Source organism: Jaculus jaculus, chromosome 6 (genome assembly GCF_020740685.1).
Source record: "Jaculus jaculus isolate mJacJac1 chromosome 6, mJacJac1.mat.Y.cur, whole genome shotgun sequence".
NCBI lineage: Eukaryota > Metazoa > Chordata > Mammalia > Rodentia > Dipodidae > Jaculus > Jaculus jaculus.
Genome location: NC_059107.1, coordinates 126,060,274 through 126,074,659, shown reverse-complemented (window position 1 = coordinate 126,074,659; position 14,386 = coordinate 126,060,274).

Below are 14,386 nucleotides of genomic sequence, written 5' to 3'. Positions count from 1 at the left end.
TGGCATTCTTGAAAAATTAAAGCAAAACAAGAAAGTTCTAAGAAAGCGTCTTTGTTGTTGCTGTTCATGTGATGGAATCCAGAGCCCATCAGATGTCACACAGGTACTCTACCTGTTAGCTACATCCCTAGGCTTGAAGAAAATTTGAAAATAGCTCTCACTTCCCAGAAGCAGCTATTCCTAGTAGAAGTGTACATTAGTTCCTATATCTTTTCTTTTTTTTGTTGTTGTTGTTGTCTTTTTATTGTTTTGTTTTGTTTTTTGTTTTTTGTTTTTCAAGGTAGGGTCTCACTGTGGCCCAGGCTGACCTGGAATTAACTATGTAGTCTCAGGGTGGCCTTGAACTCATGGCAATCCTACCTCTGCCTCTCCGAGTGCTGGGATTAAAGACATGCACCACCACGCCACGAGTTCCTATATCTTTATGTTTGGTGCAGAGAGATGAACATATTAATTTATTATTTAACTAATTACAGGTATCCAAGTTGGGGGTCCCTGGGAAGCAGATGGCAAGAATGAATTTGGTGTATATTATGTTTATAAAGGATATATATACTAGAAGGGAAAGGGGAGGAAGCCCAATGGGGCAGAGAGAAGACAGACTTGAAGCAGGTCGAGGAAGAGCTAGGGCCAAGTGGGCAAGTCCTGGGACTAGAGCTCTGAAGACTCTGCCTGAGAACTCTACACCCCCACTTGGCCATAGATAGGACACTCCCTTCAGAAGAGAGGGGCATGGGCAGGGTGTCCCTTAAGGGAGTGGAAGCCTCAGGCTGTCAGTGGGCACATTCCCTTTATTAGGGTTGCACTTTCTTCCTTAGAGGGGAACTGGGAGCTCTCATCTCCAAGCCCACCAGCAGAAGGGAAATCTATGATGCTCTTTTTTTGCAGAAACGTGGGCAAGAAAAAGGTCCTGTGAATTGGTTACTATCTTGTTAGTGGAGATAAATACCTGACCAGAAACAGGAGATGGGAGGAAAGGATTTATTTCTGACTTTTGGTTTTTATTGGACGTTTCATCATGGCAGGGAAAACATAGTAGGAAGTTGGTGTCCCTTCTCCACAGCAGCAAGGAGGAGGTAGAGAGGTGGGGGAGTGATAATAAAATCTCTTAGGCCCATCCCCAGTGACACAGCTCCTCCAGCAAGCCTCCACCTTCCAAAGGCTCCACTAGCTGAGGATTAAGAATGAGGCTTAGATGCACAAGGGGGTGCATGCATCTGGAGTTCGTTTGCAGTGGCTGGAAGCCCTGGCGCACCCATTCTCTTTCTCTCTCTGTATCTGTCTTTCTCTCTGTGTCTGTCGCTCTCAAGTAAATAAATAAACAATGAACAAAAATATAAAAAAAAAAAAGAATGAGGCTTAATCACAAGCACTTCAGGCTATAGGGAACGTCTTACATTCAAACCACCATATGCTGGAAATAAAACATCTAACAACCACAATAGTTTATGTGAGAGCCAGCAACATAAATATAGCCTACGTTTACATCTTTCTTGTAGTTAAACAATTGCTTTCAAACCAGGCATGGTGGTTCATGCCTGTAATCCCAGAAACAGAGAGGTTGCTGTAGGAGGATTGCCATGAGTTCAATACCATTCTGGCTACAAGTGAGTTCCAAGTCATCCTGGGCTAGACTAGGACTCAGCCTCAAACAAATAGTTGCTAACTTGATTGTCTTGTGGCATCAGAAACTAGTCACTATTTCTATGGCATATGGAATATTTTTAATCATCTGCTAATTCCCACTTGTCAGTACTACTCATGTTACATAAAAGAACATACTCAAAACTGCAAAGGACCCATATTTTCTTCTCCATTTCCTAAACTCTATATCAGAAAATACTAGTCCAGAGAAATAAAGTAACTCCATACCATTGTTTGAATAGGTGATCACTAAACAAAGTAACAAGCAAACTGTCTTCTTATTTATTTATTTATTTACTTGAGAGCGACAGACAGAGAGAGAAAGAGGAAGGTAGATAGATAGAGAATGGGCATGCCAGGGCCTCTAGCCACTGCAAAGGACCTCCAGACGCATGTGCCCCTTGTGCATCTGGCTAATGTGGGTCCTAGGGAATCAAGCCTCGAACCAGGGTCCTTAGGCTTGACAGTCAAGTGCTTAACCGCTAAGCCATCTCTTCAGCTCAAGCAAACTGTCTTAAATGTGATCTAAAATGAAAAAGAGGGGCTGCTGGGGGTTGTTATAAGATGTTCAGCAATATCTAAGCCCTAGAGAATTTCAGTTTTCACAAATGATACTTCTTGTTCATTCCAGGGTATCATAAGTGAAAACTAAAAAGAAAAGAAAAAAAAAAAAAAACAACTATGGAGAAATTTGAGGCTACACTCAAACTTACAGCAATCCTCCTAAGTGCTGGGATTAAAGATGTACGCCACCATGCCTGGCTCATCTTTCGATCTTTTAATTTAGTTCTGTAGGACTTATGTGAAAGTTTAGATCTTAGGAAAAAAAATCTTCTTGTTGTTGTTTGAGAGTATGTCATCCATGCTAGTGCTGAACGCTGCGTCCTTCTGTCCCAACCTCTATGAATTCAATTATTTCATCTTGATGGTCATTCCACAATGATGGGATTACATGTGTGCATTGCCAGGCCTGGCTAACCCTACTCTTAGCAGGTATGTGTCCTTTCTTTTCATGGCTACAAGGTGGGGGAAATGCTGATGAATATGTGTGATGGGCTCTGAGACACACTGCAGTTGATTTATGGTTGGGGAGGTTTCAACACTTGATATCCCTATTAAGTAGCACTACCCCTTCAGAGTGCTGGAACAACAGGGGCCAACCTAGGCCTGACTACCTTCATAAATTTCAGTGGATTCTGTAATTGCAACATTCTTGGGGCTGGGCTAAATATGACTCACTCCTGGATAAGATGCTATATGAAATATTTCAAAATCCTTACATAGTATCTGCTCCCTCTCATCACCATGACAACCAAGGGGATTTTCAGAAAAGTCAGCCAGTCACCAATATCTTCTCAACTAATTCGGAGACATGGGATTTCAATGACAGCTGACTCTAACCTGTGAGCAGTAATAGCTTCATGCCAAAGGATTGTTCATCAAAATTTTGGTTCCATATGTGAAAAACCTAACCTAAATTAATTTAAGGGAAAGAAACAGCATGTATTTGCACATGTGCCAAGGCTTAGAGAGATGAAAGTGGTTTGAAACATTAGCAGATTCATGCTCAAAGATGTCTATATAAAATGATTTTCTTGTCTTTCAGTTTTGCTTTCATCTGTGATGACTTCAATATAATATAGGCAATAAGGTGTGCCCCCCACCCAGTATCTTTTGTCAATTTTAGAACTGTACTAGCAATCCCAGAAGATAGAGAAGGGCTGGTGGTTGTTACTGCTGTTGTTTTCCCTGAAAAGCTCTAGCAAATGTCCCAGGTAAATTTCTGATTGGATTGTTCAGGGTGATGTGTTCCACAAACTTGGAATTTTTTTTTTTAATTTTTATTAACATTTTCCATGATTATAAAATATATCCCATGGTAATTCCCTCCCTCCCCACCCCCACACTTTCCCGTTTGAAATTCCATTCTCCATCATATTACCTCCCCATTACAATCATTGTAATTACATATATACAATATCAACCTATTAAGTATCCTCCTCCCTTCCTTTCTCCACCCTTTATGTCTCCTTTTCAACTTACTGGCCTCTGCTACTAAGTATTTTCATTCTCACGCAGAAGCCCAGTCATCTGTAGCTAGGATCCACATATGAGAGAGAACATGTGGCACTTGGCTTTCTGGGCCTGGGTTACCTGACTTAGTATAATACTTTCTAGGTCCATCCATTTTTCTGCAAATTTCATAACTTCATTTTTCTTTACCACTGAGTAGAACTACATTGTATAAATGTACCACATCTTCATTATCCACTCATCTGTTGAGGGACATCTAGGCTGGTTCCATTTCCCAGCTATTATAAATTGAGCAGCAATAAACATGGTTGAGCATGTACTTCTAAGGAAATGAGATGAGTCCTTTGGATATATGCCTAGGAGCGCTTTAGCTGGGTCATATGGTAGATCAATCTCTAGCTGCTTTAGGAACCTCCACACTGTTTTCCACAATGGTTGGATCAGATTGCATTCCCACCAGCAGTGCAGAAGGGTTCCTTTTTTTCCACATCCCCGCCAACATTTATGATCATTTGTTTTCATGATGGTGGCCAATCTGACAGGAGTGAGATGGAATCTCAATGTAGTTTTAATCTGCATTTCCCTGATGACTAGTGACATAGAAAATTTTTTTAGATGCTTATATGCCATTCGTATTTCTTCCTTTGAGAACTCTCTATTTAGCTCCATAGCCCATTTTTTGATTGGCTTGTTTGATTCCTTATTAGTTAACTTTTTGAGTTCTTTGTATATCCTAGATATTAATCCTCTATCAGATATATAGCTGGCGAAGATTTTTTCCCATTCTGTAGGTTGCCTCTTTGCTTTTTTCACTGTGTCCTTTGCGGTGCAAAATCTTTGTAATTTCATTAGGTCCCAGTGGTTAATCTGTGGTTTTATTGCCTGAGCAATTGGGGTTGTATTCAGAAAGTCTTTGCCAAGACCAATATGTTGAAGGGTTTCCCCTACTTTTTCCTCTAGCAGTTTCAAAGTTTCCGGTCTGATGTTAAGGTCTTTAATCCATTTGGACTTAATTCTTGTGCATGGCGAGAGAGAAGAATCTATTTTCATCCTTCTGCAGATATTTATCCAGTTTTCAAAACACCATTTGCTGAAGAGGCTGTCTCTTCTCCAATGAGTATTTTTGGCATTTTTATCGAATATCAGGTGGCTATAGCTACTTGGGCTTACATCTGGGTCCTCTATTCTGTTCCACTGATCTACATGTCTGTTTTTGTGCCAGTACCATGCTGTTTTTTGTTACTATGGCTCTGTAGTATAGGTTAAAATCAGGTATGGTGATACCACCAGCCTCTTTTTTGTTGCTCAGTATTATTTTAGATATTCGAGGTTTTTTGTGATTCCAAATGAATTTTTGGATTGTTTTTTCTATTTCCATGAAGAAAGCCTTTGGAATTTTTATAGGGATTGCATTAAATGTGTAGATTGCTTTGGGTAAGATTGCCATTTTCACGATATTGATTCTTCCAATCCAGGAACAAGGGATGTTTTTCCACTTTCTAGTGTCTTCTGCAATTTCTCGCTTGAGTGTTTTAAAGTTCTCATTGTATAGATTCTTTACTTTCTTGGTTAGGTTTATTCCAAGGTATTTTATTTTTTTTGATGCAATTGTGAATGGGAGTGATTCTCTGATTTCATCCTCTGTGTGTTTGTTGTTAGCATATATGAAGGCTACTGATTTCTCTGTATTTATTTTGTATCCTGCTACATTGCTGTAGGTTTTGATCAGCTCTAACAGTTTGCTAGTAGAGTCTTTAGCGTCCTTTATGTATAGAATCATGTCATCTGCAAATAATGATAACTTGATTTCTTCCTTTCCAATTTGTATCCCTTTTATGTGTGTCTCTTGCCTTATTGCTATGGCTAAGACTTCCAAAACTATATTAAATAGAAGTGGGGACAGTGGACACCCTTGTCTTGTTCCTGATTTTAGTGGAAAAGCTTCCAGTTTTTCCCCATTTAGTAATATGTTGGCTGTAGGCTTGTCATAAATAGCCTTTATTATATTGAGATATGTTCCTTCTATTCCCAGTCTCTGTAGGACTTTTATCATGAAGGGATGTTGGATTTTGTCAAATGCTTTCTCTGCATCTAATGAGATGATCATGTGATTTTTGTCCTTCAACCCGTTTATGTAATGTATTACATTATAGATTTGCGTATGTTGAACCATCCCTGCATCTCTGGGATAAAGCCTACTTGGTCAGGGTGAATGATCTTTTTGATATACTCTTGTATTCTGTTTGCCAATATTTTGTTGAGAATTTTTGCATCTATGTTCATGAGGGAGATTGGTCTGTAATTTTCTTTTTTTGTTCTATCTTTGCCTGGTTTTGGTATCAGGGTGATGCTGGCCTCATAGAAGGAGTTTGGTAGAATTCCTTCTTTTTCTATTTCCTGGAAAAGCTTAAGAAGCAATGGTGTTAGCTCTTCCTTAAAAGTCTGGTAAAATTCAGCAGTGAATCCATCCGGGCCTGGGCTTTTTTTAGTTGGGAGATTATTGATAACTGTTCGGATCTCCATGTTTGTTATAGGTCTATTTAAGTGATTAATCTCATTTTGATTTAATTTAGGTAGGTCATATAGATCAAGTAAATCATCCATTTCTTTCAGATTTTCATACTTTGTGGAGTATATGCTTTTATAGTATGTCCCTATGATTTTTTGAATTTCTCTGGAATCTGTTGTGATGTTACCTTGTTCATCTCTGATTTTATTAATTTGTGTCTCTTCTCTCTTTCTTTTGGTCAGATTTGCTAAGGGTTTATCAATCTTGTTTATCCTTTCAAAGAACCAACTCTTTGTTTCATTAATTCTTTGGATTGTTCTTTTTGTTTCTATTTCATTAATATCTGCCCTAATCTTTATTATTTCTTCCCGTCTACTAATTTTTGGTTTGCCTTGTTCTTCTTTTTCCAAGGCTTTAAGGCGAAGCATTAGGTCGTTTACTTGTGCCCTTTCTAATTTCTTAATATAGGCACTTAAGGCTATAAATTTACCTCTTAGAACTGCCTTCATTGTGTCCCAGAGATTTTGGTATGTTGTGTTCTCATTATCATTTGACTCTATAAATTTTTTGATTTCCTTTTTGATTTCTTCATTGACCCATTCATCATTTAGTAGTGTATTGTTTAGTTTCCATGATTTTGTGTATGCTCTATAGCCTTTCTTGCTACTGATTTGTAGTTTAATTCCATGGTGGTCAGATAGAATGCAAGGAATTATTTCAATTTTCCTGAATTGGTTAAGATTTGTTTTGTGTCCTAATATATGGTCTATTTTAGAGAATGTTCCATGTGCTGCTGAAAAGAATGTATATTCTGCAGCCTTTGGATGAAATGTCCTGTATATATCTGTTAGGTCCATTCCTTCTATGACCTCATTTAGTCCAGATGCCTCTCTGTTTATTCTTTCCCTGGATGACCTGTCAATTGATGAGAGTGGGGTGTTAAAGTCCCCCACCACCACTGTGTTTGGTGTTATCTGTGACCTTAGTTCTAATAGTGTTTGTTTGATGAATTTTGGAGCCCCCATGTTAGGTGCGTATATGTTTAGGATTATAATGTCCTCCTGTTGGAGTGTGCCCTTAATCAATATAAAGTGGCCTTCCTTATCTTTCTTGACTAACGTCGGACTAAAGTCTACCCTGTCTGATATTAGGATAGCAACCCCTGCTTGTTTTCTAGGCCCATTTGCTTGAAACACCGTCTTCCAACCTTTCACCCTAAGATAATGTCTATCCTTTGTAGAAAAATGAGTTTCTTGGAGACAACAAATTGTAGGATCCTGCTTTTTAACCCAGTCTGCAAATCTATGTCTTTTTGTTGGGGCATTGAGACCATTGATATTAAGAGATATTATTGAAAGGTGTGTATTTATGTTTGACATTTTTGTGTGTGTGTGTGTGTTAGTGGTTCTACCTGTGCTCTCTTCTGTTAACTGGTATTTGAGTATAGCTTGTTTTTTCTAGGTTCCTTATATGTGTGCTTTTCCTTTTGTTCAGCATGGAAGATTCTATCAAGTATTTTCTGTAGAGCTGGTTTTGTCTTCAAATACTCCTTTAACCTGCTTTTGTCATGGAATGTCTTTATTTCTCCATCTATTTGAATGGATAACTTTGCAGGATACCTTGGTTGACAGTTGTTATCTTTCAGAACTTGGAATGTATCACTCCAAGCCCTTCTGGCTTTAAAAGTTTGTGTTGAATAATCTGCTGTAATCCTGATGGGCTTGCTTTTGTAGGTAACTTGATTTTTCTCTCTAACTGCTTTCAATATTTTTTCTTTGGTTTGTGTGTTTGTAAGTTTGATTATAATACGGCGAGGAGAGGTTCTTTCTGGGTTTTGTCTGGCTGGGGTTGTAAAGGCTTCCTGTAACTGTGTTGGCACCTCTTTCCCAATTTGGGGGAAATTTTCCTCTATGATTTTGTTGAAGATGCCTACTATGCCTCTGGAGTGGAGTTCTTCTCCTTCTACTATGCTCTGAATTCTTATATTGGATCTTTTCATAGTGTCCCGAATATCTTGAAATTCCCACTCATACTTTTCTATAAGTTTGTCTTTCTCTTTGTTGGACTGCATTAGGTCTACCACCTGGTCTTCTAGCTTAGATATTCTGTCCTCTCCCTCATCCATCCTACTGGTGAGATTTTCTACAGAGTTTTTTATCTCATTAACTGTGTTCTTCATTGCTAGTAATTCTGACTGGTTTTTCTTTATTATTTCTATTTCCCTATTTATGTCTTGTATTGCCTTCTTTATTTCATTAAATTGGTGTCCTGCCTCTTCTTTGATTCCTTTGATTTCCTCTTTGATTTCTTCTTTGATTGTTTTCATGTGTTCTTTGACCTCTTTGAACATATTTATAATTATTCTTTTGAACTCTTTCTCAGGCATTTCCTCTAACTCTTTCTCACTGGAGGACATTTCTGATGCATTAATACTTTTAGGTGGATTTATATCGTCTTGCTTTTTAGTGTTTCTTGTGTTATAATGTATATATTTTTGCATCTTGGATTAAGTTAATGCCTGGATTTTCTAGCTAGCTGTGTATTCTTAGCTGCATCAATTGATTTGATGTAATATATTTTCTGGGTAGGACCTTAAGGTATTAGGTGTGGCTCTTAAGACTCTCAGAGTATCTACAAAGATGTTCTTAGGGGTTGAGTTTCCCTGCTATAGGAGTATTCAAGGAGGCTGAGTGGAATAAAATACACGTAGATTCTAAAATTTAACTAAACACTGTACACATTCAATCAAAAACAGCCCTGAGTATGTATGCAAGAGTAGTTATTATAATGACCAGATCCTCTATCAACAAAGAGGTTTAGATTTCTGGTCTGTTGAGGGATCCAAGTCAGCTTGTGACCAAGTGAGACCCTTTCCTGGTGCAATCCCAGTTACCTTGGGTGATTTTGGTCTCAGTCAAGTTGCTGCCTGGGTCGTTGGGCTGCTGTTCTGATTTCTGGAGCTGGGCACTTGCTTTTCCTACGGGGCAAACCGAGCCGCTGCTGCCGCCTCTGCTGCTGCCGTAGCTGCCACCACCGGAGCCACCACCGCTGCTGAAGCTACCGCTGCCGTGTCCACCGCCGTTGCTCCCCCCGAAGCCGCTGCTGCGGGATCTGCCGCCGCTGCCGCTCCTGGGTCCGCTGCTGCTGGGGCCGCTGGTACCGGTGCTGGAGCCGCTGAAGTTGCTGCCGAACTCTGCTCCTGCTTGGGTCCCGCTGTCAGCCCAAGTTGGCGTGGCCGGGTCCCGGGCTGCTGCTGTGTTCACTGGAGCTGGGTTCAGGCGGTGGGGGAGGGGAGGGAGCCGCGGCTGCTCTGGTTGTCTCGTTGTTCCACGTGTTCTTCTACCTCGCGGTCTGCTCCTCCGCTGCTCGCTGCCGCTCTCCCCTCACATTTCCCGAGTTGCGGAGAGCGCAGTGTTAGGGGAAAATCCCTCCCCTGGCTTTTCCTGCGGCTCGAGCCGAGAGTCTGGCGGCTTTCTGCTGCGCCGTGGCTGCGGCGGTTGGCCGAGCTGCCGGAGCCGCTTTTCCCGCCTGTGCAGGCTCTGGATGCTCTATAACTCTTCTACTTCTCCGCTGCCACCTCAATTTCCTATACACCTCACTTTTTAGTAAAAGTGTGTATTTTGCTGAGTTTTTTTGGTCTTTCCCCCCCCAGGCTGCTTTGGCATGGTACCTACGCCGCCATCTTAACCGGAAGTCCCAAACTTGGAATTTTTAATGCAGTCAAACCAACACAAAATGGACAAGTAAAGGGCTGGAGAGATGGCTTAGTGGTTAAGGTGCTTCCTGTGTAGCTTATGGACCCAGGTTCAATTCCCCAGTATTCATGTAAGCCAGATGCACAAGGTAGAGCATGCATCTGGAATTCATTTGCAGTAGCTGGAGGCCCTGGCATGCCCATTCTCTCTCTCTATTTCTATTTGCATCTTTCTCTTTCTCTCTAATAAGTTAAATAAATAAATAAATTTACAAAAATGTGCAAGTAAGGGCAACCTGATTCTATTGAGCATTCATAAGATATGCACTATACACGTTCATAGGCTAAGATGTCTTTCATGAATAACACTTCATCAAATTCTGTATCAACCAGTGGCAGGAACAAACTTTGTAAGGCAAAGAGTGCATGTGAATGACCAACAGATGAGCATTACATACACTGGGATCACCCCACTACCCCATTATCTAGAGGGGTTGTGACTCTATAGTTCTTGAAACCACACAATTATTTGCTAAGATTATGTGATATTTTATCATAAGAGTCAGATTACATTCTACTACAAATTAAAGTGAATTAAAAACTGCTTATGCAATGAAGGGAATTCATTAGCTCATATGATGGAAGGTGAGGGCCAGACTTCTTCAGGAAGAGTTAGATCTCAAACATAATAATTTGGATTCATTCTCTGTCTCTCCATATATTAGCTCTAGTTTCACTGTTCTGATTTCAAGAATATTTCTGGTAAAAAAAAAATAATAATATTTCTGGGGTAGAAGCTCATCTGTCCTGATAGTAAACATGTAACTCACCACCTTTTCCACGATTTCTAGATTAGATAGATATGGTACTTTGGCAAGGATGTTCACTCTGGGAATCAGCTTGTGAGGTCAGTTCTGGCAGTGCCCCAAAAGGTGAAAGTAAGACTGTCCCTATGACAGGATAGTTGTCACAGTTTGCGTGGTTCAGTGTCCCTGAAATGCCAGGAGAGAATGAGAGTATTTAACTAGATAGAACTCAAGAGGGAATTCTTTCACTTGCAAAACACAGCAATGACAAATGCACCAAGGGAGAAGCAGCACCCTTTGAGTGACAATGGAAGAACGGATTTCAGTTGTGACTATGAACTCAATTATTTCATCTTGATGGTCATTCCACAACTTCTGAATTGGTCTCATCTGGCCTCTCAGATATTAACTTGCTGGATCCTGTGGTCCATTCTCATCTGCATGTAGTTAATTCTCCACACCTGCGCATTGGCCTGCCGTCAGCCAATATCCCAACTCTGAAGTTGTTCCCTGGGCTCCTATCATTTCCCTCTTCTCTCCATTTGCTGTGGGCAGCAGGAGTGATTCTTCCTGTGTGATTCTATGCAGTCATCTCCCTTTTAAGTCAAGAAAGATAAAGTTTGAAGGTTTTGGCAAGATAATCCTTAGGAAAGAAGAAAGATGCTTCATTCTCTTGGACACAAGGTGTAGAAGTGACAGTGATAAAGAGAAATATTGTGATAGTGAAGAGGGAACTTGGAAGTGCTAATGTGACACAGCTGGCGACTTCACAGACACCTAACAGTGAGAAATAGCCAGCCAGAGGGTTTTCAGAAGCAGCTGTGGAGAACATGCTAGGTCAGCATCTAATGTGTATATGTATCATTGAGCCACAGTGAGGTCCCCGAGGAGGCCACATAGCATGAAAGGGCCTACAGCAGGGAATGCGCTGTATTTTTCTCCTTTTGATGTCTCATGCTATTTTTAATGTTTGTTTTGTTGTATTTGTGCATATACCCAATTAATCTAAATATCAACTGAATGTCATAATATCCTGCCTTCTGGGTTAATAAAATCATCACTGAGTGAATGTTGAATTGAGTTTAAAAACAAGTTTCTCATCTATAAACATCTGTGATCAAAATTTGTTTATATACTCATAGAAGACTTACTAAAACTTTATTTTTATTTTAGAGAAGGCGAGTAAGCATGTGTGTGTGTGAGAGAGAGAATTGGTATGCCTGGGCCTCAGCTACTGAACTTTTGTGCTTTTGGCTTTTATGGGATCTGGAGAGTTGAGCATGGGTCCTTAGGCTTTGCAGCAAGTGCCTTAACCATTAAGCCATCTCTCCAGCCTATCTTATTAAAAACATTTTTAAAGAGCTTGTAAATTTATAATTCTTTACTAGTGATTTTTCAACTTTTGCATTCATAAGAATCTCTTGAAGCTTGCTCTTTAAAATATCCTGTGATTCTCTGGTCGCTGGTCTTGGACTAGGTTTTAGCAACATGAGTCTATTTGCAAGGACAAGCTCAGCACCTGTCATTCTTTACAGTCCCTATGCTGGAAGTCATCTTTTTAAAAAATTTTAATCAGGTCATCTTTTCTAAACAGCTTAATCCTGATGCTGAAGGTTCATGTTTGCCCTTATTCCATTTTCCCATAGTTGTGTATATCCATTAATCTTATGGGAATGGAATATAGTCCTCAGTCATCAGAAGGCAGTCCAAATGGTACATTGTATTTACAAAGCAATCATAAGATGACAATAAGCAAAGCTAAAAGCCCCAGGCACCACATTTTAATGGTTGGATGACAGGAGGCCTCTGCTAAGTGATTACATTTCATAACCGCAGTGTAGTAAGGAAATTCATACTGAAGGAATGCTCAAATTCCTACACAAGAATTTCTCAGACTTGATAAAGTAATAGTAGAAATAATGACAGATTTTACATGCAAGAGATTATTATGAAATAGCAAACACAATGTGAAGCTGGGGAGGCTGATTTAAGAACCCGAGAAGGGAAAGCTACAACTGTGAGGAGCAAATGTGTTACAAACTTAGAATAGTAACTCAATCATCTGTCTCTGTCTGAAAGAAATGCAGCGTGTCTCAAAGAATCCTTTGGTAGCTTAGCTGTAGAGCACAGAACATTGGCAAAAAGCAATGTGTGTTTTGTATTAGAAGGTAGCAGTGGAATGAAGCCTATAGGTAGGAAAAAAAGGGAAAACATATCTGTCCTGTTTTTAAATTAATTTTAACTAATTTATAGAATCATAAAATCATACATATTGATGGAGTAATTGGATGCTTCAATACATGCATGCATTATTTCCTTATGGTAGGTAGGAACTTTCAAAAATCCTTATGTGCAGCTTTTGAAATGTATGGTTCAATATCATCTACAGTCAACCCTCCTCAACATAGTGTTCACAATCAACCTTTCCTTATCCCCCCACCCCGCCTTTGGTAAGCACCAGTTTAAGCCTATGTGATCAACATTTTAGATTTTACATGAGAGTGAAGATTCTGCTTTCACAAATGACAGAATTCTATTCTTCTATGGCTGACTAATGTTCTACCTTGTATATGAATCATATTTTCTTTTAATTCTTATTTATTTTGCATGTGTGTACATGGGCATGCATGTGGAAGTCAGAAGACAACCTCAGGTTGTCTGTGCTCTTCTCTGAGACAGGGTCCCTTGCTGCTACAACCATGAAATTCACATTGCATCTGGCTTTACAACGTCACTGGGGAACTGAACACAGGGCAGAAGACTTTGCAAGCTAGTGCTCTTTATTGTTAAACCGTGTTCCCTGCACTGTATCACATTATCGTTATGTCTCCATTAGCTAATGGTACTTAAGCTGTTTTGATTCCTTGGCATTTGTGAACAGCACTATAATCCACATAGGAGTGCCTAGGTCTTTTTAATTTGACACAGTGATTTAGATAAATTCCCCAATAGTGGGATTGCTGGATCACATAGTAGTTCTATTTTTAATTTTTTGAGAAGCTTCCCTACTGTTTTCCATAATAGTTATACTAATTTGCATTTCTAACAGCTATATAAGGGATCACATTCCACATCATTTCTGAATATGTGCATACTGTTCTGGGGGCGGTTTCTCTTTGACATATTTGAAATCCACAATTAACAATCATCGTATCTAATCTTAGCAGACAATACAACATAATAAAAACTAATATAAATAAAGTGGGATGATATTGATAGGAGAGAAGGGGAGATCCATATGCACACTCCATTTATGTGTATCGAGTAAATGTTTAGTAAAATACAAAGGCCTAGGTGCCATTCCAATCACTTTCATACAAAAAAGTAGGATCTGGAGTGCTGGTTTAATTAGTAAAGCCTTGCTGTGCAAGTGTGAGGACCTAAACTCAGACTCCCTGCACCCATGCTGGGCATGGTGTCTCATGAATGCCTATAATCTCTGCACTGGAGAGGTGGAGATGGGAAATCCCTAGAGCTCACTGGCTAACAAGACTAGCTGAATTGGTGATCTCTACATTCAGTGAGTCATGTCTAAAAGAATAACAAGGAGAAGGCCAGGCATGGTAGTGTACATCTTTAGTCCCAGTTCTCAGGAGGCTGAAGGTGAAGAGATGATCCTAAGTTTGAGGCCAGCCTGGGGCTATAGAGTAAGTTCCACGTTAGCCTGGACTAAAATGACACTGCCTCAACAACAACAAA